This window comes from Heterocephalus glaber, unplaced genomic scaffold (assembly GCF_053883595.1).
Source record: "Heterocephalus glaber isolate CG9 unplaced genomic scaffold, H.glaber_assembly_v1.0 deba00000621, whole genome shotgun sequence".
Taxonomy (NCBI): Eukaryota; Metazoa; Chordata; class Mammalia; order Rodentia; family Bathyergidae; genus Heterocephalus; species Heterocephalus glaber.
The window spans coordinates 11,490,304-11,517,177 of NW_028258153.1; the positions used below are offsets into that span (position 1 = coordinate 11,490,304).

Sequence of the window (26,874 nt, forward strand, 5' to 3'; positions counted from 1 at the left end):
CTGTAGAATTCTCTTAGTGAAACTAAGATAAATGATGTTTTTTGTAGAGGCCACCTTGAGGAAATACTGTGACCAAAACAACAATGTCTTGTGACAAGAGGAGTAAAAAGAATGTAAAATTTTTACTTTTGTATCTCAAGGCTCAAACATTAATAGTCATGTAACTTTGATAGTATGCTACTAATATGAATCACAGTTTATCCTTAAAAAAACAAGATCATCAAGATTAAAACAAAAACAATATTCATTTCATATTCATGAATTAAGAATGCTTCTTGGAAAGATTTCCAACTTCAGTTTAACAAATCCCACTCAAACACAATCAAATTGATTTTACAATTTTGTTCATTTAATAACTATAAATAAGTAAATATGCAACTCATAAGTAACTGGTAAGCAAGAGGCAAAATTTCCATTTAATATAGTGATAAAATTTATTGGCCATTTTCCAAAGAGACTTTTTTACAAATTGCTATGTTTCTCAAAAAAGTATTAATAATTCTATGTGCTACCAAAAGAATTTCACTAAATATTAATTACATGAGAGTAAAATGCAAATGTACCACTCTAAAGATTTAATAGAATTCTATCTGTAAATAAAATTATGATCTGATCCTCAGCTTTAATTAAGACATTACATACTAATTTTCTTTGGATGCTCACAATCATAATTATTATATGCGTGAGTGGGTCCCTAAATTGTTTTAATAGAATTTAGTATGTGTTCTGGTGTCTCTAAGGCTGATTGTATATGGGTTTTTTTTTAAAGGACCCATATTAGTACTAAAATATTAGAAAAAATAAATATGAATAAGATACACTTTTTCTAAAATAAATTTTTATTTAAATATGCTTAATTATAATTATATATAATTAATTATGTACCTATCTATGTAGCTCACTACCTATTGAAAAAAATTAAAGAAAACATTTTATAAAAATACAAAACAAAGGTCCACTGCCCACATTTCTTACCTCTGTGTTAAATATAAATTTCTATTCTTTCTGTCTTTTCTACATTCAGCAAATAAAGACTTATTTTTCTGTATCTTACTGTCTCCTTGTTCCATAATGGAGAATGACATCAAAGCTGGTGAAGAACTGTCACTGACCAATTTAAAGAGCATCTCTCCTATATTGATCCCTTTGACTTTGTAGTAACATCACTTTTTTTTTCTTTATAGTATCCAAAACAGGTACCTAAAACACAGTTTCCCAAGCTCTTGGTTGGAAATTATTGTGACTAATGGAATATTATGCATGAGAGCTGTCTTAGAGACCACTTACTTTACCCACGTCAATTTACAACTATCCCAATGATGAACCTGAAGCACCAAGAAGCTAAATTTGCCTGCTGTCCCAGAGACCAGGTGGGAAAGTCTGGTTTGGATTTTGCATCTCTCAGACTTTGTGACGCTGAGGGCAACTCTCTCCTTACAGGTATATTTTGAAATTTCCCCTCCTATATTCCCTGTTGATTGCTTTTACATTTCATTATACCAACCCATTTATGCTGAAAATTGAAATTTTTTGAATATTTACATGAAATTCATGTATGTTACCTAGAAAAATTCAAGAAGAAAGAATTTGAAGAGAATGCATTTCATTATGTTCTGTCTTATGGGTGTTCCACAAATGGATCACCAAGCATTGAAAGATTCTTTTATTTCCCCCAACATCCAGTATGTGATGTATACCCATGGTTCAACTCTGCATGACACAAAAATATTCTCTCTAGATTCATGTCCATGCTTTATTCTTAAGAAATATTTTTTCTATTAGAAATCTAAAGTAGATGCTCAAGAATGAGAACATATCTGAGAAAGAACAATTAACATTTTCTCTATTACTTTCTTCGATCACCAGCTTCCCTTAATATGCAAGAGACTTGGAATATATTAACACATTTGCACACTTGCTACAGAAATGCATCAGCCAGCCTAGTTATGGTGTTTCAATGCAGAGCCTGTGTTGTTGCCAGCTTTTCGTGTCTTTATATTGCCACTCTCCTGGGACCCAGATGTGCCTCTTCTCCACTTGACTGTAACCTTCCTTTTCCTTTCCTTTTCTGTAACTTTTCTGTTCCTTTAACTTTCCTTTTTCCCTCAGATGAAGAGCTGTGTGTCCAAGCCACAGTGTGACCTAGTCTCCTCTTCCTCTTCCACATGCAATGCTCTCTGTGTACAAAACTCTTGACTATCTGTAAATGAATAGCAGTGGCCATTGCTTTCTCACCTCTGAATTGAGTATGAAGTCCAAGTTCAGTGAGGGCAGATTTCTAAGATGGACATTAGTGTCATGTCAGTGAAAATTGCAAAAAGATCCTTAATTGAGATATTGGTGTTAGGAAAGTAAATTATCTCCATAAACCTAACTCATGGAGTTCCAGATTTTATGACTAAGCAGATAGACAGGGTAACTGATGATATCACAGGAAATATATTTTCACAACCTGAATTTTGCTTCCAATTTCGAATGCCAGGCTGAATAGCATGCATCTAAACTGTATGAGCTGGTAATAAAAAGATAACTAAATGATTAAACACAAATAAAAGAGACGACGTCCAGAAACAAATTTGCAATGTCAGTCTATACTTTATTCAAATAGATTTAAAAGAACGCAGCCTCATCCTTCCATGACAAATTCTGGGTTTTTATCATATTGTGACTCTATTGGGATAACTGGCACAATTGCTAAGTAACGTCAGTGGGAAAAGAGAGAAGTTCCATGGTAGCAAATGTGGATTGTAAGAGATACAGTTTTGAAATAAACTTAATTATAGCAGTATACTAAATAGCCAAGTACAAAATTTCATTTTTAGATCTGATCCTAGGATTGTAAGATATCTAAAAACTTAATAACTTGGGGACAATTATTATAAAATATAATATGCTCAGAAGGCCAATGAGATGGTCAAGAAGAGAATAAAAACCAGTAAGAATGGGGCCGGGGATTTAGCTCAGTGGTTCTGCCGCCTGCCTTGCAAGCTCAAGGGCCCGAGTTCAATCCCTGGTACCAAAAAAAAAAAACAAAAAAAAAACAGTAAGAAGCCAAACACATGAACTTGATGAAACATATATGCCTAGTTCCAAGAGGTAGTAGTTAATTTTAAAAGGAACACAAAATTGTCATCTGCAAAGCCAGTGAATTTCATTTGGAGAAATAAAGACAGACCTCTGCTTTCAAAGATCTCTGTACAGTGGCTAAACCAAGTCACATAAACAACTCAGTTACAAAGCACAATGAGATAATGACTTACTTGGGGTAAAAAAAGGTGCTTCAATGCTCACAAGAAGGAAAAATACAGTCTGAACTGAGGGGAAGTGGTTAATAATGAATTATAGAGACTGTAATACTACCATTCTGACTCCCACGAAGCAAAGGATTTCAAAAAGGAAGTGTGAATCTAATGAGTCAATTGGCAGGCAATTTCAAACTGCACTGGCCTTACCTTGAGTTCTTGATTATTCTCAGGCTCCTTCCTGAAACTGCTGTTTATTTACCTTATCTCAATAAATGGCACCCACCAAGTTGATTAAATTAGAAACTTCCTTCTTCAGAACGAAATACTCTCCATCATTAAATCCTGTGAATTCTACTTCCCATAGTAAATACACCTGCTTGCACAAAGCCCGAGTCTAGCTCAGACTGCAACTATAGCTTCTGATTAGTCTTCCTGCCTCTCTTTGTTCCCTTTTTATCTACTCTTTGCACAGCAACCTCAGCGCCATCATAAAGTGAAATTCATACAATGTAACACTCATGCTTAAAATCTTTCAGGGCCTTTCGGTTTAACTTGGAATGACTCAAAGTTCCACAAAATGGACCAGCTATTCTGGTCCTTCTCTACTTTCTCACATGATTTCTAACCATTTTGGGCACTGTTCATTATGTTCATCTAAATTTGACCTTTTTTTCACATACTTCAGTTTCTTTTCAGTTTATACCTTTGTGTGTGTGTGTGTGTGTGTGTGTGTGTGTGTCTGTGTGTCTATACATGTATTTTCCCCTAACTCTGTATCTGACTAGAGCCTTTTCATTCTTCATATGAAAACAACCCTTTATCAGAGCCTTAATGGCACCCAAATCTGTATCATTGTTCCACTTACACATTTACATGGAACCTTTCTTTTAATTTCTTTCATAGCAATCTGTATTATAGTAAATATTTATTTTTACATTTGCTTCATTAATGTTTTTATCTCATATAATTTTGCCTTTTAATAATTATACATTTTAGCATTTAAGAATACCTGAACAAAGAATGGACAAATTATTAAGTAGCACTAAAACACCTACTGAGATACAGTGCATGATCAAAAGGTACAGTGAATGTTTAAATGTCTTCATGAGGTGTGAGCAAACGTGCAATGAATGATGCTGCAAAGTGCCATCCAGTGGCGTGGCAGACTCTTAAAAATGTTACCACGTGCCCTCATCCAACTAATTCACAGGCTCTGGCACTGTGCAACTCCCAGTGCTTTCCCAAAGACGAAACAATGAGTGAAAGGAAAGGTTTTGAATCAGTTCTGGACACCTAGGTAACCAAAACAGTGCAACTAAAAACACTCATGAAGAAACCTCCAAAACTGCTTCAGAAAGTGGCAAGAACAATGGGGTAAGTGTGTTTGAAGCAAGGGGGACTATTTTGAGGCAGATTAATAGCAATATGTCTTTCACATTACTAAATTTTAAAAAAATTAACATTCACCAGTTTTAAATCAAACTTTGTATCTATTTGCATTTTATTTATTGACAGATAAGATTTCTCGGGGTTCCAGGATTCTGGCAGACAGAGTCTTTTCTTTTTTCTTAAATTCTTTTCTTGGTACATTTTAGATATACAACACATTTACATTTCTCATTGGGAACTTGTACTTTTACATGATACATCTTGGTTCTTATTTTTTCCCATTCCTAGCCCTCCCTTCACCCCCCCCCCTCCACAACCCTTCCCTGTTTACAAAGACTTTATTTCCATTTTTTCCATTTCTCATCATTTTTCCTTTCCCTTCTTTCCTTTCCCCTGCCCCTCCCACTACCCCTACCCCTTTGGACCTGTTCTTCCTATTTTGCATTATCGATTATTCATTCTAATCATTGGTACATTTTAGGTATACAATATAATGACATTCATCATTGGAAATTTGCACCTTTACATAATCTCTCTTGGTTCTTATTTTTCACCCTTGCCCAGGACTCCCTGCAACCCCTCCATTCCTCCCCATTTACAAAGATTTTGTTCCTATTTTTCCATTTTGTCATATTAATTCCATTCCCTTTCCTTTCCCCTACCCCTCCCATTTCCTTCCCCTTTGCGCCTTTTCTTCCTATTTCACATTACCTATTATACATTTAGTCCTTATTTACACTTTCAGTTTCTCACACCAGAGAAACTATTCAGTACTTATACATGTGTGTCCTATTTATTTCATGTAAGAGTATCACCTCAATGTGCATCCACTTAGCTATAAATGTCTCTAATTTCTCATTTTTTATGGTGGAGTACTACTCCATTTTATTTAAAAAAAACAAACCCCATTTTCTTTATCCAGTCTCCAGTTGACGGGTATTTGGGCAGTTTCCAAGTTTTAGCTATCACAAACTGCGCTGCTATGAACAGGGGCGCACATATATCACTGTGGTATGATTGTTTTAATTCCTTGGGGAAGATTCCCAGCAGTGGAATAGTGGGGTCAAATGGAACTTCCAGTCCTAGTTCTTTGAGGTATCTCCATACTGATTTCCACAGTACTTGCACCAGTCTACACTCCCACCAGCAGTGGAGCAGAGTTCCTTGTTCCCCACAGCCCCACCAGCGTTTGTTATTGGTTGATTTCATGATAGCAGCCATTCTTTCTGGAGTGAGGTGAAATCTCAGCATTGTTTTCATTTGCATCTCTCAAATGACCAGTGATGTTGAGCATTTTTTCATGTATTTATTTGCTATTTCTACTTCTTTGTCTGAGAAATGTCTGTTCATTTCAGATGCCCATTTTTGGATTGGGTCTTTAAATTTGGGAGGTCTGATCTTTTTAAGTTCTTTATAGATTCCAGATAGTAGACCTTTGTCTGAGGAAAAGCAGGTGAAGATTTTTTCCCACATTGTGTGTCGTTTCTTCGCACTGCTGGTGGTTTCTCTTGCTGTGCAGAAGCTTTTTAATAAGAAGAGATCCCACTTGTTGATTGTTTGCGCTAGTTCATGGACAACTGAGGTTTTGTACATAAAATCTTTTCCTACACCGATGTCTTCAAGAGTTCTGGTTCAGCATTTCTATTTTAATATTTAGATCCTTAGTCCATTTAGATTTTAGTTTAGTGCATGGTGAGAGATACAGGTCTAGTTTTAATCTTTGGCAAGTTGAAACCCAATTTTTCCAGCACCATTTGTTAAAGAGGCTATCTTTCCTCCAGTGAGGTTGTTTGGCTCCTTTCTCAAAGATGAGATGGCTGAGTGTTTCTGGAGTTGTTTCTGCATCTTTTAATCTGTTCCTCTGGTCCACAGGTCTGTTTCTTTACCAGTACCATGCTGTTTTTATCACAGTAGCTTTGTAGTATAGTTTCAAGTTGGGGATTGTGATACCCCCTGCCATGTCTCTGTTACCTAGAATTGCTTTTGCTATTCTGGGTCTCTTCTTGTTCCAAATGAATTTTTGGATTGTTTTCTCAAGGTCCATGAAATATGCTGCTGGGATCTCAATTGGAATTGCATTGAATCTATATAGCAGTTTTGGAAGTATGGCCATTTTCACTATATTAATCTTTCCTACCCAGGAGCAGGGGATGTCTGTCCATTTTCTGATATCATCTTCAATCTCTCTTTTCAGAGTGCTATACTTTTCAGAGAAGAGTTCATTGATTTCTTTCATTAGGTTTATTCCTAGGTATTTCAGTTTTTTGGATGCTATTGTGAAAGGAATTATTTGCCCTATTTCTCTCTCAGTGAGTCTGTCATTTGTGTAGAAGAAAGCTATTGACTTTTGTGTGTTGACCTTGTAACCAGCTACTTGACTGAATTTGGTTAAGTCTAGAAGATTTTTGGTGGAGTTCTTGGGATCTTCTATACAGAGTATCATGACATCTGCAAATAATGACAACTTGACTGCTTCATTTCCTATCTTTATTCCTTTTATTTCTTTCTCTTGTCTAATTGCCGTGGCTAATGTTTCCAACACTATATTGAACAAGAGTGGTGATAGTGGACATCCTTGTCTTGTTCCTGATTTGAGTGTGAAGGATTTCAGTTTTTGACCATTTAGTATGATATTGGCTGTTGGTTTTTCATAGATGGCTTTTATCAGATTGAGGTAGAGACCATCTATTCCAATTTTTTGTAGGGTTTTTATCATAAATGCATGTTGGATTTTGTCAAATGCTTTTTCTGCATCTATTGAAATGATCATATGGTTTTTGTCCTTGGTTCTATTAATATAGTGTATTACATTGATTGATTTGTGTATGTTGAACCATCCCTGCATCCCTGGGATGAATCCCACTTGATCAGGGTGTATGATCTTCTTGACGATCTTCTGCATTCTATTTGCCAGTATCTTATTAAGGATTTTTGCATCTATGTTCATTAGTGAGATTGGCCTGTAGTTCTCCTTTTCGTTTAGGTCTTTCTCTGCTTTGGGGATCAAGATGATGCTTGCTTCCAGGAATGAATTTGGGAGTATTGCTTCCCTTTCAATTTCATTGAAGAGTTTAAACAGTAGTGGCAGCAGTTCCTCTCTAAATGTCTTGTAGAATTCAGCAGTGAAGCCATCAGGGCCCAGGCTTTTCTTAGTTGGTAAGTTTTAATTATGTTTCCAATTTCACTGGTTGTTATTGGGTTGTTTAGACTTTTTAGGTCTTCTTCGTTCAACTTTGTTAATTCATATGTATCTAGGAATCTGTCCATTTCTTCTGTGTTGTCCATCTTATTGGCATATAGGTTCTGGAGGTAGGTACTGATGATCCTCTGGATTTATGCTGGGTCTGTTGTCATTTCACCCTTCTCATTCCTCATTGCATGGATTTGGGCCTTTTCTTTCCTTTTTCTCATAAGGTTGGGTAAGGATTTGTCAATTTTGTTGATTCTTTCAAAGAATCAACTCTTGGCTTCATTGATTTTTTTATATCATTCTCTTAGTCTCCATTGCATTGATTTCTCCTCTGATCTTTACAATTTTCTGCCTTGTATGAGCTTTGGGTTTGTCCTGCTCTTCTTTTTCTAGAAGCTTGAGATGCAGCATCAGGTTGTTTAATTGGGCTCATTCTGTTTTCCTAATATGCATATTAACTGCTATGAATTTCCCTCATAAGACTTTCATTGTGCCCCATAGATTCCGATATGTTGTATTGTCATTGTCACTTAAAAGAAGGAACTGTCTGATTTCTTCTTTAATTTCCTCTGTGACCCATTGGTTATTCAGAAGTGTGTTGTTCAATTTCCATGTGTTTATGAAATTTTTCCAGTCTCTTTTGCTATGGATCTCCAATTTCATCCCACTATGGTCTGATAATATACAGAGGATAACTTCAATTCCTTTGCACTTACTCAAACATGTTCTATGTGTGAGTATGTGGTCTATTTTGGAGAATGACCCATGTGCAGCTGAGAAGAATGTGTATTCTGATTTTGTGGGGTGGAACACTCTGTAAACATCTGTTAAATTCATTTGTTCAACAGTTCGATTGAGTTCTAGTATTTCATTACTTATTTTTTGTCTAGTTGATCTATCTATTTGTGACAGTGGGGTGTTGAAGTCCCCCACTACAATTGTATTAGTGCATATATGACTTTTCATGTCCTTTAGTATTTGTTTTATATAGTTGGGCATACTAGTATTTGGTGCATAGATATTTATGACTGTCATCTCTTCCTCTTGGATTCTTCCCTTTACAAGGATGTAGTGTCCTTCTTCATCTCTCTGAATCAGTGTTGGTTAGAAATCTACTTGATCTGCAAATAGGATAGCTACTCCTGCTTTTTTGGGGGTTCCTATCTCATGGAGTATTGTTTTCCACCCTTTAACTTTCAGTCTGAGTTTCAATTTGAATTAAGTGTGTTTCTTGTATGCAGCATATGGTTGGATTTTGCTTTTTGACCCATTCTATCAGTCTATTTCTTTTGATTGGTGAATTGAGACCATTAACGTTGATGGTTATAACTGAAACATACTGAGTTGTCATTGCCATGACTTTTTCTTTTTGTTGGGTTCTCCCCCTTTACATTTAGTTTCTTGTCATGCCAGATGGGTTCATTCTGCTTTGCTTCCTGGGGTTGTGATCCTCAATGTCTGTTCCTAGGATATTGTGTAAAATTCTTTGGAGTGCTGGTTTGGTATTCACAAAGTTCCTAAGGTGTCCTTTGTCATGAAAGTATCTTATTTCTTCATCCATTTTGAAAGATAGTTTTGCAGGGTACATCAATCTGGGTTGGAGGCTGTTTTCTTTCAGGGCTTGGAATATGTCACTCCAAGCTCTTTTTGCTTGATGGTTTGTGTTGAGAAGTCTGCTGTGATTCTGAGGGGTTTCCTTTGTATGTGATTTGTTTCTTTTCTCTAACTGCTTGTAGAACTTTGTTCTTCTGTTGAGTTTCTAAAATCTTAACAATTATATGCCTATGTGTTGATTTTTTTTTCTCAAGGCTATTTGGAGTCCTATATGCCTCACTTATCTGTATGTCAAGTACTTTTTCCCTGCTTGGGAAGTTTTCTGCCATTACTTCTGTGAAGAGATTTTTTATGTCATCTGCACTCTCTCCTGTTTCTTCTTTGACTCCAATCAGTCTTATGTTATTCTTCTTTGCATCGTTTAATAGCTGCTGGATTGATTTCTCATGGTCCCTTATAATTTTGAAGCAATTTTTCTTTTCCTGGTCACTAATTGCAATCTTATCTTCTATATCTGAAATTCTATCCTCACATTGGCTCATTCTGCTGTGTAGACTTTCAATGGAGTTTTTCATCTCCTGGAAATCTATTTGCATCTCTTTTATGGATTCCATTTGTTTCCTATGTTGGGATTCCATCATGTTCCTCAGCTCCTCTCTAGATTTATTAATCATGTCTTGGACTAGGAGCACAATCTTTCCTGTTATCTGAGAAATTATTTCTGATTTCATTTTTTCCAGATCTCCTTTTGATGCCAGTTCAGTGGGTCCAGGTGGTTGAGTATCAGAGTGTTCCATCTCATTTCCCTTTGAGGTTGCTGTAGGTGATCTGGAAGTCTGGTTTTGAGACTTATTTACAGGTCTTCTCATTTCTTGGGTGTGGGGGTGTGCTGTTGGAGCCCCCGTGGCTCACCTCCTCTGAGCTGGGAGAGGTGGGACAGGGGCCAGATGTTCTGGGAGGGATGTTGGCCTGGAAGCCCCTTCCTCTGGACCAGGAGCAGTGGGAGGGCAGCCCAGAAGCCTCTTCCTCTGGGCCAGGAGAGGCCAGAAGAAGGAGGCACAAAAGGCCTTTCCTCTGGGTCAAGAGTGGCAGGATGGATGGCGGCCCAAAAGCCCTTTCCTCTCTGGCAGACAGAGTCTTAGAGAACAAAAACTTGAAGTCCTAGAAGTACTTCCAATTAGCTACCATAAGGACCACATTACTCATTCTTCATTTCTCATACTCAAAAATAAATATATACTATTTTATATAAATACAAAAAAATAACATCAAATGATTGGTGGAAACTGTTAATGTGGACATAAATGTTAATTCTGGAGCAGTTTGCAGGTATTTTGAGCATGATAACTATTGGTTTTGCAACTCAGAAATAAAAATCTTAAGGGTAATAACACTCTGACAGTCATGTTGATCTAGGAATTGTTTTTCCAACACTAGAAACTTTCCACAAAACTGTTTTTCTTTGTTCTCTATGCTCAGAATTTTTTCCCCCACAGTATTTGTCAATAGACAGAATTTTGTTTAACTTCTCAGATGTCATCTTGTAAGAGTAGACAAAGCTTGAGAGAAAGTATGTGAGGAACAGGAGAGAAAGAAAGGGACCAGAGTTCTAAAGAAGATAAATCAAGATTTAAAATTTAAGGTAACCGTGTGATATGATTTTTTAATAATTTTTGTACTATAATAGGTTTACTTTTTCATATTTTCCCTTTAAATTTTTCAGTTTTTATATACGGCAGCAAGGTGTAATGGAAAGAACAATAAAATGAGAAAAGTGAGATTTAAATTCTAGCCTTGCCTGATTCCAGTGGTGTGTGAATTTGGACTAAACATTTAACCTCTCAGGTTTACTTATTCATCTGTATAATAAAGGAATTAAATCTGCTGATGTCCAAAAAATCACATCCAACTCAAAAGTAATTTGGACTTCACAGTTACTAAAGAAATCAGTTTTTGTAATATGTCTATTTTACTTTACAGTGATCTAGTCTCAGTGGGAATGGGTAACAATGAAGGAACTAAACGCAACTAGAAAAAAAATATTATCTGAGTGAAGTGAGACCTTCTAAAACATTTCTTCCAGGCTGCATGGCCACACTGGTCCTGAGAAGCCAGACCCATGTGGAAGCTGCTACCTGTCATGGGCCCAGCTGGAGGAGAACCATAAAGACTTTTGACTGGTGTTGAGTATGTTGTTGGAAGGGAAAACTGTGCCATTTTAATTGACAATATCAGTCCATCAGTTGAAGTCATGCTGTGTTAACTGCTAACTTTTCTGTAACTAACTTGCAGCAAACAGGTGAAATTCCTATTAAAACATAATTCTAAGTATGGTACCTTTGTTAATGAGGAAAAAATGTAGAATGGCCTTTCTTGAACTTTGAAGACAGGTAATAGAGTTACCTTTGGAGTGTTTGAAAGTAAATTCACAATAGAATATGACCCTTTGGTTGCATGCTTCTCTTGTTTAGATGTCTCTGGGAAAACTGCTTTAAGTCAAGCTATATTACAACTTGGAGGACTTATGGTAAACAACTGGACAGAAGAATGTATTCACCTTGTTATGGTATCAATTAAAGTTACCATTAAAACAATATGTGCACTCATTTATGAACAGCTGATTGTAAAGCCAGAATATTTTACTGAATTTGTTACAGCAGTTCAGTCCAAGAAACAGCCTCCACAAATTAAAAGTTTTTACCCACCTGTTGATGAACTAGCCATTGGAAGTAAAAATATTGATCTGTCAGGACAACAGGAAAGAAAACAAATCTTCAAAGGGAAAACATTTGTATTTTTAAATGTCAAACAGCATAAGAAATTAAGTTCAGCAGTTGTTTTTGGCGGTGGAGAAGCTAGGTTGATAACCAAAGAAAATGAAGAAGAAGATAGTTTTTTTTCAGCTCCTGGAACTTGTGTTGTTGACATAGGAATAACAAATATACAGATCTTAATTCCCAACTCCCAGAAAAAATGGATTCACTCAATTATGGATATACTCCATAATTTTAGACCTATTCCTGAAGCAGAAATTAGATTGGCAGTTATTTTCATGACTACAGAGAATTATTGTGATCCTCAGGGCCAGCACAGCACAGCATTAAAGACAAACACTCCAGGGCCACACCTTTCACAGGACTGGTCAGTCAGTGAAAAACTCATGTCAAGTGCTCCTGAGAGCACTGCAACATACGTAGCTGACAGAATCGGACCAGGCACATACATGTATGTATGCGAGTGAAAAGCCAAAAGAAATAAAAATCTCCAAAATGGAACAAAAATGTGAATCATCTTCACAAGAAATACCCATTATAAAAGAAGTCCCCAAAATAGCTCCAATAATAACATAGCATCAAATACTCTGGTTAGGGCAAATATCCAAAACTATCAGCTTTCAACAACTAAATTCCCAGGAACAAATAAAAGTAGAGATTGCGCTTCTCAGCAACAGACAAATACCATTAGAAAAAAAAAGGGAAAGGGATGAAGAAAACCAAGAAATGTCTTCATCCAAATCAGCAAGAATAGAAATGTCTTGTTCTCTTTCAGAACAAACACAACCTGCTATAACCTCACTATGGAAAAACAAAGAGCAAAATCTATCTCAGAATGAACCTATGGACACAAAATCAGAAAACTTAATTTACAGAGGATAAAGATTTAAAATCCAGTGTGAAAAACTCTGACAGTAAATCTGTTTCTACAGAAAGTCTAAGATCAAAAAAAGAAAAGAAATTGATTTGGCCATAGAAGATGAACTACTGGAGCAGTTATTCAAGAACACAAGACCAGAGTTAGAAATTGAAGTGAAAGTTGAAAAACAAGAATATGTCAACATTAGAAAAAAGCCAAGATTGGATATAGAAACAAATAACAATTTTGATGATAAAATACTACCAGAAAGTGACAAGATACCTCAAGAAAGTGAAGTTGGGAAGAAATGTGAGCTCAAGAAAGAATCACTGTGGTCAACTAAAGAAATATCTAATAATGATGAACTTCAGGACAGCAGTGAGATGCTTCCAAAACAGTTGTTAATGACTGAATTTGGATCACTGGTGGTTAATAACTCCACTTACAGAAATCTCTGTGGGATAAATAATGATCATAGTCATCAACTAAAGAATTTCAAGAAATTCAAAAAGGTCACCTTTACTGGAGCAGGTAAACTCCCGCACATCATTAGAGGATCAGATCTAACAGCTCATCATGCTCAAAAGAATGCAGAATTAGAAGACTGGTTGAGACAGGAAATGGAGGTACAAAAGCAACATGCAAAAGAAGAGTCTCTTGCTGATGATCTCTTTAGGTATAACCCTAATGTTAAAAGGAGAAGATAATTGAGAACTTTATAAAGAAATTATGAGCCGTCGCCTGCCTCACAAGCACAAGGTCCTGAGTTCAATCCCTGGTACCAAAATTAAAAAAAGGAAATTATGAAAACAAGCTTCCCAGCAAGCATTTACCTCAGGCTGAGATACATGAATACAGTGTATGGAAAAGATTTAAGTTTTTGTGGCCCAAATTTGTTAAATAAAATGTACTCTAAAACAATAAAAATAAAATAAAACTCTAAAAAAAAATTTCTTCCAGAACTATAATAAACTTGTAATGTTTTAAGCTACTAAGTTTGTACTAATTTATTATACCAACAGTAGAAACTCATACACTATGGGGCCAGGATTTAGCTCAGTGGTGTTGCACATGCCTCCCAAACACAAGGTGTTGAGTTCGATCCCTAGTACCACAAAAAAAAAGAAACTCATGCACTATCCACACCATATATATCATTTAACTTCTCATTTGTTCCATTAAGGTAATATGAATTTTTTCTTATGACACTGCAATCTTTATACAATCATTTGTGTGGTTTGAAACATAGCCTATTCACTATAGGAACAAGTATTTTCTTAGTTAACTCTACATTTTTACACATTTAGTTAGGCATTATTGGGAAACAGAAGTAATTCACAGTATTTTTATTAGTAAATATCAGAACATTGTAATACTTCTTGTGGAAGATTGTCCAACAGAGTGGATGTTTCGTGATTCATAATACATATATTATCAAACCACTTTTCTTAAATGTTTTACAAATTATAATTGCTGTAACCATGTTTGAGAGCAAAGATTTCAGTAGGATTAAAATAATAAAAAATTTTTAAAGGTTTTCTTTTAAAAAATGTATTTGCTAATTTAATATTCAAAATTCATAAATTAATTTCTCTGTTTATTTTCAAACATAGCTTACTGTTCATTTTTTTTAAAAAGCACAGATTGTTGAATGCTATCACATTAAAATATTTTATATTCCTATATATTGAAATTTGAGTCTATGCATAAAAATCTAAGAACATGTTTAATTACAGTTGCAATACTATATATAGGAGGGACTAAAAACTTGCTACAGAATTTTTTCATTTTCTGCTTTTTGTTTCATGATAAAAATAAACATTTACTATTAATTGGCAAATGTTACAACTTATTAGATTTGATCAGACAGTGACTGTAAGGGCTATATCTTAAGAAAATTTTAGCTACTGAACAAATAATCTGAAAATTCTTGGATGTCAGATTCATGTTCTATGTCCCCAAACCATGCTAATTATCTATTACTGATTCCAGAAGTGCTTACATCAAGAAACTGTTCTTATTCATTCTTTAAGCTATCTATATTATAGGTTCCACACTTTCTTGAAATAGCCAATTGTATTATCATTCTTGCCACTTTCAGAAGCAGTTCTGAAAATCCTCTTTCAGTGTCTTTAGTTGTGATACTGTGAACACCTGGTTCTATTTAAAACATTTAGCTTTCATAGTCATTTTGACTTTGGAGAAGAGCTAGAAGCTTCATGGTGCCAGATCCAGTAAACAGATGAAGGCACACTAATGTTTTTAAGAGCCTGCCTTTCCATTGCTTGGAGGTCAGCAGTAGATTTCACTATATTTTTTATCACAACTTGCAAAGGTATTCAAGAAAGAAGACATCAAGAACTGCTTCAGAAAGTGGCAAGAATGATGGGAGAAGTGTGTTCAAAATTAAGGGAGAGTTTTGAGGAGAATAAACTATATGTTGGTGGAAAATAGCATAGTCTGAGAAGGAAAAAATGGCACATGAAATGAACTATACTGGACAATTACAAAATGTGTTACAATGATCTCCCTTTATCTTTGATTTCACATTCTGCAGTTTTGGTTACTCACAGTCAACTAGAGTCTGAAAAAATACATAGGAAATTACAGGAATAAAAAATTCATAACTATAAATAACCCACCATTCTGAGTAGTGTGATGAAATTTTGCTCTCCTGCTCCATCTCTCACAGGACAAGAATTTTCCCCTGATTCAGAGTATCCATACTGTATGTGTTACCTGCACATTAGTCACTTAGTATTTGCCTTGGTTATCAGATAGACTGTTAAAGTATCACAGTGCTTATGTTCAAATAACCCTATTTTACTTAAAATGATCCTAAAGCACAAGAATAGTGATACAAAGGAGGTGTACATGCAAAAATATAAGAGATTAATTGGAGTAATACATGGTAACAGTGCAGGGCATATGATAAAGCTAGGCTTAGTGTAGAGTGAAGAACCTTTGTGCTTTCAAAATCAAAATCAAAAATTTTACTTTGCAAGAGAGACCACATTCATATAACTTTTATTATAGTGTATTATTATAATTATTCTATTTTATTATTATACCTGTTCATCTCTTACTGTTCATAATTATAAATAAAACTTTATCATGACTATATGTGTGCCAGGCATAAAACACTTCTTATATATAGGACTAAATTCTATCTGTGGTTTCATGCATTCACTGCTGTTCATGGAACATATACTTCTAGGTAAGGGAAACACTACCGTTACTAGGTAACTACTGCCTGCACTCTATTGACTGACAGTTGACCATAAAGAACACATTTTTGAAAATTAGAATATTTTAAGATTTTAGTTAGCATTATACTTTGGGGAAAATAATTAAATTGTCATTAAAGTGTAATTGCTTTTTAAAAGAACTTATTATAAAAAAGACAAATTTGAATGATAAAAGATATTTTTGCAATTAAGTGGTATTAAAATCTCCTATGTTTTGTTTTTAAAAGCCATTGTTTTTAACTCTAAAGAAACAAATCAGATTCTATTTTCACACATTGAGCCTATTAAATATTGATCAATCTATTTATGTTTGAGTATAACTGACATAGAGGAGACCAATGAACTTATTTTTAGAACTTTATTCATGCTATGAAAAATCAAATACTTAGAAATAATTTGAATATCAACTTAAACGTGGATCTTAATTATAACATGTATGTGTCAATAATTTTTAAAATATATATCTCTTTTAAGTTTTTATTCTAACTGGAAAAATATTCTAACCACTAAGGAAGTACACTATGTGTTACTGAGAATCAAATTAAACATCTGTGAAGATTCACTCAATATCAATTGAGTCATATTCTCCAAAAAATTTTCCCAGTTTCATTTCCATAAGTAGATAACCTTTACACACATCAAACGTTATTTTTTATAACTTAATACAATGTAGAGTTTCTAAGAGGCAACTATGTTTGTTACAGAATATCTTCTGAGTTAGCTTTTTAAAAATTTCCTTGAAAAATTCATCATTCTTTGGCATTTACAAAAAAGGAAGCAACACCTTTACTAATGCTTGTTCATAAATGACATAGAGAATCACTTGTCTGTCTGGGTTATATTCATAGGAAAAATAGAAATCATACTAGAAATCACAGAATAACTTCTCAGTATCCCCACATATCAACCTCCAAACACACAAGCATATCATCCTCTAACTTCTGACCTAAAATGGAAGAGTATTAAAGGCTGTATATTTTACTCCTCAGCTGGCATGTAGTTAAGGGTTCTTTCAGATCAAGAGTTAGCCCTATGAGGACAATCTTTCTCTCTTGGTCCAACCATGCCTGAGGACTAGCATTTGATCTCAGGGCTTCAGGCTCCAGAGATGGATATAACACCTCTCACAATAGGTTCAGTTTGTGATGACAGCTCAGATTTCTAGTCCATGTACTTTCCATCCCTTCCCAAGCAATTGGCTGTTAACCCAAAGCTATCTTCTCTCATTCTCCTTTTTGCAGGCTTTTACCTTAAACACTAGAGGCTTTTCTTTTATGGATTTTTTTCCTCAGAAGATAGGCAGAGAAGTATGGTTTGGCTGCTGTTGGCTAGCACTTCATGCCATTTGGGGAGATGGAGATTCTTTCTCTAAGTTTGATAACCACAACAGAATCATCTCTTATTTGATAATATGTTTTGAGTCAATGCATTCTTGCTACCTAAAACCTGAATGTTCATCTGAACTTAAATTCTATATTTTTAAGGGTAGAATTAAATATATAGAAGAAGATTTTCATTGACAGACCAAAATTTTTCAATTTGCTTTTTTTTGGTATCAAACTCTTAATATTAGATATAAACAAACATGCATTTAAAATAGGAGGAGAGTGCAATATTGCACAAATATAATGGTGAAACACCAACTAGAGGCCCAGCACCCCTGGACCAAGATAGCTAAATCATATACACATACATGCATACAAACATACATACCAACAGACACATAGTATGGAATAGCTACTTGTAAATACAGGGAAATTAGTTTTGGCTTAACTTTGTTCATTCAGAGAGTTATGTGCAAACAATAGCACATGGATAAAATAAGAGCAGTAATTAGAAACTGGATAGAATACTAACTTGTAATATTTTTACTGAAATAGAAAAAGATTACATCTGCCTCCTTTGAAATGGCATTGCTAACTGTGCTTGATTGTGTTTCAAAAGTCCAGTAAGTTGTTCTGTGAACCTAAACTCAGTTTCTGCAAGCCTTGACTAGTTCTCCTTGATCTTTAATACTCAAAGTACCAGTTATGAATGTACCATCCAGAGGGAATATAGAATAAAATTATACTTCTAGCTTCTGAGATGTTTTAAGGAGGGATTTTTCTACATGATAAAACAACTTATATGAACCTCCCAACGTTGTAATTCCACTGTTTTTTAACACAAAAATATTTGTTTACTTTTTAATCATGTTCACTAATGTAGTATTTATTATGTAAGTGTTTATCAATTACACCTACTTTTTTTTAAAGATATCTGCTGGCCCCACCTTAGTTAGTAATTTGAATTTGAATGTCTAGGAGGCTGACCAGAGAATAAATATATTCTAAATGTTTCTGCCGTGTTTCTCATGCTCTTTAATACTTAAAAACAACTGTTTTCCCACATAAGAAAGTGATGTTCCAAAATAAATTTGTAATAGCACTAGATATTTTGACATAATAATTGTCTGAAAGAACACATAAAAATAATAAAGAGCTTTAAACATCATTTAAAATGTGCACATGCACTAACTACACAGTAGAGTGGCCCTTAGTTGTGTTTCTCATAAACTATCTCAAAGTCTAGTCTTTCCCCTTCACCGCCTCTCCAGAGCAAGTTCCCAGTGGTTTGGGCTCACCACAAAGTTTCTGGAGCAAACTACTTGCATTAGATTCATCTCTGCTATCCACATACTTTACTTTTTACTGTCTCAGCTGCTTCACCTGCAAAATAATATGTTACAATGAACATGCCGTAAGTTCATACAAATAAAATACTAAGAACTGTGCTTGTTTCATCATATCTGGCTCATTAAATGTTAGCCCTTTATGCTTCAAGGATAAAAAACAAGATGGTTCTTACTGCCCATGGCTTATAGCCAAATATTTCATCACATCCATAAATGTGATCAATCTTACACAAGAATCCTACATGAAAGAGGGAACCTGATCTGGTTTGGAAGAGTTGGAGGCAGGGTGTCATGAGGAAGAAATTAGTAAGCTGGGACAAAAGGAGACTCTTGCTGAGGAGGATGTTCTGGCCACAAGGCACACTTTAACAAGTGAAAGACACAGATTATGAATCTAAAAGGGAAGGTTCAAGATGAGATTGTAGAAACGTTTTTTAGGATAATAATTCATGGGAAGGAGAGAACGCAAAGGATTTTCTCCTGGTGATTTGAGGCTTTTTCTCTTCAGCAAGCAAACCTCTTCTCATTGACAGCAGAATAGGGAGTCATGAGTGATCCTAAAATCAAGGAAGCCTAGGGAATCAGTAACTTAAACACTAAATTCTGAAAAATAATTAAAGACAAAGGAGGAAGGAAGAGGTTATGAATGCATTTTGAGTAGCTAATCCACACAATGTGGGAAATTTTCTTTTTTGAAAAACTCAGGGAGAAATTACAGAAGAATCATTCTGGATTTTATCTATAGAAAGAACATTGAAACCTCTCCTAACCCTTTTTCTGATTTTCTCATATCTTTATGGGAAACTGGAATAAATGCAGACTATGTATTTTTGTCTTCACAGAGATTAGGACGCAACAGTAAACCACTAAAAGTGGGAACTGGGGTTTTATGAGGCTGTTTAGATTGACAAATTCTCCACATCTCTGTCTTCTTCTCTGTAACACCTTCCCAAGGAAAATATCTCAAGACTCAGAAATTAATAATATTATAGGAACAGGCCGCTGAAAGAAATCTGAAAGTGGCTAAATGCATCCAAAGTTTTCATAAAGACATAAAAACAATAAAAAGCACACTTCACTTTGAGGTCATCTTATTCTCAAAGTCCCCTTTTGTTTCTACATTTGATATAATACAGCCTGATAGTCCATGTATTGAAAAGTCATATTTTTTGAAACTACAAAGTACATGGTTGAATCTACAATATCTCTGCAAAATAACAATATAGTTAATGTTCAATTAGTACTGATAACGCAAAAATTTTTTAAAATATTACTCATTTAACACTGAAGCAAGTGTTATTATCTCCTATTTTAGAGACAACAAAACTGAGAGAGAAATTAAATAACTTGATCAAGGTAACCACTTATAAGTGGCTAAGCTCAATCTTTGAGGCATAGCTATAGAATTGTATCTCTTTAAAAACTCAATATTGTCAGGATTTTAAAATATTTGAAAGAATACATATCTGTCCATATTCACAAATCTGTTTACATAATATACTCATTAAGGCTCTTATATCTGTCAGTTTACAAAAATATTAATTTATTAACAAAGAAAATATGACATAAAAAATAGGAAACAAAAATCTAAGAAACTCTGTTTTAGTTTCCACACTAAGAAAATGAAATGGTAAAGTTCACCAAAATCTTTTGAAATCTTGAAAGGAAAAGTTTATCATATCATATAGTTGGGAATTTCAGTGAAATGAAAAAAATTGGAGAAGATTTATACTCTACCAATGTCAAGATCTGAAGAAAAATCCAGACAGGTATAGAAAAAGTCTTATTTAAATTTAATTTGAAACTTTAGCTATAATTTATTTTCTTTGATATTTAACAGACACTTTTTGAGATTTCAGAGATTCTTTATGAACTATTCAAAGTTCTTTCTAATAAACACATTTGAAATACAAATTCCTAAAAATTAAATTGTAAATTTTGAAGCATAAAAATATTGAGATCCTCCAAACTAACTTTTTATTATTATACATTGATTTTGCTGTTATAAATGAACTGTAGTTACATTAGTTTCTGTACTAATGTCATGTAAGAGTTTTTGTTAGTTGAATAAAAGCATAGATCTGAAGTCTTTTTCCTTGCTCGCTGAGCAAACATAATGAGTATGGCATCTATGAACATAAATAAACAGAAAAGACACAAGGCCTGGCTCCTGTGATAATCACTGAGGCGAAATTATGTGCAGACTTGTTTCATATGTTATTTCTGTCATAAAAAGAACACATACAAAAACACCTAATACTTGTATACAATAGCATGGTATGCTTTTGAAATTAAGTGTATTTTCTTGAAGATACTTCAGTGTAGGAGTGGTGGTGAAACTATGCCACACATGCCACAGGAGGGTGTTTTGTATCACTGAAAGCTCTAAAAGGCTCACCATCACCGGATAGTAATACAATAGGGCCAAGAAGAAAGTGTAAAATATGTGAGATATTTCTCATGAAGACTAATGACTATTTAAATAAAAGACTACATAACAATAATAACAAAACTATCTTATCACCATATTTAATTGAAAAAACTACTAGAAATAGTTTAACAAAAAGAGTTCAAAATGATTATATATTTTTAATATGAAGTTAAAGTCAACTAAATCAATATCCTTTTCATTTAGGAAACTGGAACTTGGCTCAGATGCAATTAAGTCCTATATGCTTTTTTATATATGATTAGGAATTAAGTGCATATATATTTTAATCACTAGGGTAAATTATTAGGAAGCAGCTGATAGAATTTCATCAATCAAGGATAGCCAATAAGAAAATTACTAATGTATAGATTTTGAGGTAAGGCTCATGCCAAAATTAAATACACCTAAGAGTATAGAATCAAGAATAAAAACAAAAACAAAAAACAATATTTCCATCAGCCCAAGAGCCTCTCTTTTCAGTTACCACCACTGAAAATGTAGTGACTATTCTAACTGCCAAGAGTATACCACACCATACCACCCCAAACTATCACTTAGTTAGAAAATATAAACCAAGTTTCCATCCAGGGTTACTAGTGGAGTATTTTGAATGTAGATATTTTGGCTGAAGAACCTAAAGATTTGTCTTGTTTTTAAACATGTATAAACATATATCTGTTTCTGGTATCTGATATCTGGTCCAGTTGCTTTTAATATACCTTATATTTTTTAGGCCAGTATTAGGTTCACACCAAACTTGAGCAGAAGGTACGGCAATTTCCTATGTACTCCTCCCCCACACATCCATTGCCTTCTCCTTTATCAACATCCATTGCTAGAATGACACATTTGTTAAAATTAATAAACTTATCTGGACACATCATTATCACCCAAAGTGTACACTAGTAGATTAGGGTTCACTTTGATGTTGTGCATTCTATGGGTTTCAATACACTTCTGATGATATGTATTCACCATTATTGTACCACAGAGAGTGGGTCCACTTCTTTTTAGCCAGAATGTAGTCTTCATTGTGTATTTTCTAATGACTTGGAATAATCACTATGACCATTAAATATTATACTGTACTATGCTCCTTGGTTTTGAGATGTACTTGTTTATTTGCCCCTTAAACTAATCTTCTTATAACTGCTAACACACTTAAATTATTTCCAATGATTTTAATGTTATTCTTTTTGCCTCCCCACTGGCATATAAGAGAATAATGTAGTATCTGGGTACCAGGTAAGAGAACTAGGTAAGAGGACTCCTATTTTTAAAGCCTCCTCCTTTCCATTGCAATCTTTAATTTGCTAACATTAGAAAAACAGATGCATAAGTGGCCACTGAACTGCAAGTTCCTCAATAATTTTATTTTGAATTATTATTTGATGTGTTTTGAAACACGTTATTTAGATGAAAACTTTAAACATGCTGAATTTCAGTTGTGTACTCAATATTTTAACATTCAGGCTAGCAATATTTGAATAATTGAACATGTGAGTTAAAGCAATTTTAGAGATTTATTCACTCTAATTATTAACTTAGTATTAATTATCTTAAAGCATTGAAAAATACAGTTAATTTTCTAATTTAAACTAGACACATATAATCATTTACTTTGGAGTCTGTCAGTCATGTTCATATTTACAAAATGATAAATATTGTTTTTGTGAAATTATTTTCAATTTTCAAGGAGGCCTATTAAAACAAATATTATAAAAATATGAGATTCACTACACAACACTTTGACAGTTTTTAATACTCAATACACTCAATTACTATATGAAGAAGATAAGGTAACTACAGTGGAATTGTATGTTTTATACTAGAAATTCAAAGGAATGGGTGTAAATATAAAAATGCAATTTATATATGCCTAAATTTAAACAGAAATAGTGATTGTTTATACTTTCAAAGAAATAAAAATAACTGAATGATAGTCAATTTGAGAAAGTTGGAAAATTTTGGAGGACAATGTTATTATACTTTTACACACAACTTTGAGAGATGGATATATCTTCAGATTTGCCACTGTGTACATTGTTTTCTTTCCAAATGTAGGTTTTGATAAAAACAAGAATAGAAAACCAAATATTTATTTAAGACTTGAAATCATAAGGAAGGCACTGACCTATAGAATTTATAATGAAAAATTTGTAACAAATAATATGAATTGAATTTGTAAAGGTAGCTACTCTCTGTAGATAGAGGAAAATGAGAAACAAATGTGAGCTCAAAAGCTTAGAACAATGTAGGAAATTATTACAGTCTTAGTGTTTTCAGTTTCAAAGGTCATATGAGAATCATTTGTACCATAACTATTTGATTTTTAAACATTATATTGAGACTATGGAATAAGGAAGTTTGCCTAATCTTTTCCTGTTGGGATAAGGAGGAATATTCATGTCAATATTCTGAAATATTGTCAACCAAAAGCAGAAGTTGCCCAAGATATTTTTTTTTTTGAGAAACTTGTCCCAGGCAAATTTTATTTTTCAAGTTATAAAAATATGACCATGTCAAAAATACCATCTAGTCCATAAAAGAGCAGTTCTAGGCATTTCAAAGTTAGAGTTTGGAGAAAGTAATTTACAATTGTTCAGTTATTGCTAGTTACATGCAGCTTTTATTTGGGACTCTTCTCCACAATGGAAAGGACAGTATTTGGCCATTTTTGTTGCTGCTAAAGCTGTGGTTTAAAAAACAAAACAATCTAAAGTAAGAATAATCTCACTTTTGAGTAGAATACTATAATGCATAAGTTTTGATTAGTTCAATAAGAAGGTGTAGTTTAATTATCAGTTCCAACCCTTTGTGTTTAATTCTATTTTGGTACTATATCAGAAATACAGTGTACAATTTTGGGCAAGACTAAATGAATTTAATAAAAACATTAATTCTGGTTGTAATGTATAAACAAGGCTGATATATCTAGCTTAAAGACATTAGAAAATTGCAAAGATCAATAAGTTTTATCCAAAAATCAGAGCTAGGGTTTTTCACTTTAGAAGTATAGACATAAAATGATTTTATTCTTTTGGAAGTTATGATGATCTGTTGTTCTCTGTTTTCTCTTTAAAAAGACAATGAGTTAGTCACATAACAGAAAAGTGTTTTAAAACAAATCTCTTTGCCCAATGCCATATGGAAGAATAAATCAAATTAATTTTAATTTTAAATAATAAATGATATAATTAACAGTACAAAACACAGGGGGAAAAATCACTCATTTTGGGGTGGATAATACATAGAAGTCTCTGGGCCTGAAATTCACATGGAAGACTTAGAAGTTAAGGATGTAACAAAGATAGAGGAATGGATTTGTTTCCAACTTTCCATGTTAGACCCTGTCAGGTCAGGCTTATTGCTGACATTTTACCCCTATAAGTTCTTGAATAAATTGAGATATATACTGATGACAAGAATGAAGTGCAAAGACCTTAAAAAACATTCTCAGAACAAAAGTGATGCTCATGACCATTTAGCAATAATACTTATTGATTTATTAATTGAAATCCTAAAAATAGGCTACATTTTTAGAAGGTAGAAAACAAGTATCAACATTTTACCATTTACTCACCCCCCCCTTATTTTTGTCTTTAACTTTGGACTTTCACATTTCTCATTAAAAATGTTATTAGTTCTACTATCATACATTCCCAAAATATGTAGACCTGGTGCTGCCAAGAAAAATGTTTTTAAGTTCTGCTTTTAAGCCACCAATGAATCAGGTATCAAAGAAAAACAATTTTCACCTCTGTAACTAATTCACTTGTTAAGGAAATATGTCAACATAAGAAAACTTAATATGAAAAAAGACTATGGAATATTTCAACATGTAATTTCAATATGTCAGAGTATTTAGGCAAACATAAACTGAACTGATTTGAAAAGGCTATACTTATATATTAAAACTGCATTACGAGTGTTAACTCAAAATAGGCATGAGTTTTGCTACAAAATTAATAACCAAAAAAATTCTACTTCTTCCCAGAGTGTTATGTTGTGCTGACATCCCATAGATAGTATTACAAAAGGATTTTGGCGATAGGCTGGGTTCACAGTGAGTATATTAGTACTGCAATCATATGTTTAATATTACTCTAAGAATGTCATCAGTGGAATGTATATAAGGTATGCCAAAAACTAGCATTAAAGCTCTTAAGGGCGATAGTCCAAACTGGCAGTTACTAGAAAAGTTGCTGTCAGAAATAAGAAAATATTGAAGAATTCTAGTTTCAGCACATACTAATTTATAGTGTTTTTACAATAAAATTAATTAATTCAGATAAACTTCTGTTGCTGGACCTAAAGGACCAAAAAATTGACTTTTGCCCTTTTAACTTTTAGCCTAATCTTGAAAATGGAAGCAATCACTTGTAATCTTCCACACAGTGCTCTTAAAAGTGGCTTGAGCAGTCAGCCGGAAGTTCTGGTTGAAGTCGTGTTTATTTCCATCAAATTTCACAGTTCCACTGGTTACCAGAAGAACTGTAGTCTGGGACTGGATAGCTTGCTCATGAACTGGTTGGCAATCTAACATATTAACCTGGAACTCACTAGAAGGCAACATCTCAAAAAAATTACTTAGGGCTTCCAGCCCTGTAACAACATTTCCATTCCATACTAAAGTGGCCTCATCCAGATACAGCCTAATAAGTGCCCTTTTTCTTTTATCCATTGTCTCATAATAAATATTGACAAATTCCTCAGCAGCTTTACATTCCTGGTCTACATGAGTTTTAAAATCCACAGACATGGTCCTCAGGGAGCCTGAAGTAGTCTTTGCTCACAGTGGCGTCGTCACTGTGTCCTCCCAGGTCAGATCCCTTTGGCTGCTGAATGATCAAATATTTAGGAAGAAAGCAAAACCCACCAAACACACAGAATATTCAACCCTCCCATTCTCTCACAGAAGTAGTTCGGAAGATTTTCTTAAAATAAATTACATATAAAGCTAATCAGAGATGCAAAATGTTAGTTATAACACTTGTCCTTTACCCCAAAGCCCTTGACCCAGTCATGGCAATATAATTTCTTCAGGAAAGAGTAGGGAACTATTAACAACAACTAGATAGATGATGCCAGGTAGTGAAATCAGAACAGGGACTGGCCAAAGATGGCCCATGGATCACATTCTTAAAGGGAAACCAATGAAAATGTTACAAGAGACTAGCAATAATCTTTGAGAGCTTGGGAAAGAGTTCCTAAACATTACACCAAAATCATAATCTATAGAGGGAAAATAGATAAATTATACTTAATTAATGTTAAATACTTGTGCTCTATATGACTATTCAGAAGATAAAACGATAATTTGTAATTGGAAGTGTGTATTTATGAACTACATATCTGACAATGGACTCATATTTAGAATACGTAAAGAATTCTGAAGACTGAAAAGTCATTAAGTTAGAAATGAAAAGACATCCAGTATCATCAGCTATTAGAAAAATGCAAATTATAACTATGATGAGATATCACTACCTACTAAGAGAGATAAAATT

General features: G+C 33.9%; 1 protein-coding gene and 2 pseudogenes across 2 annotated transcripts in view; 1 reads left to right on the forward strand and 2 right to left on the reverse strand.

Moving 5' to 3' along the window:
* The window catches only part of Spag16 (sperm associated antigen 16), a 773,985-nt gene that overhangs the window by 422,979 nt on the left and 324,132 nt on the right, over positions 1-26,874 (reverse strand). The gene's annotated exons all lie outside the window — the stretch shown is intronic.
* LOC101723716 (NTF2-related export protein 2 pseudogene) lies at positions 1,097-26,764 on the reverse strand (annotated as a pseudogene). Its single transcript, XR_015449176.1, has one exon. The product of XR_015449176.1 is annotated as an NTF2-related export protein 2 pseudogene (transcript).
* LOC101724079 (nibrin pseudogene) lies at positions 11,467-13,718 on the forward strand (annotated as a pseudogene).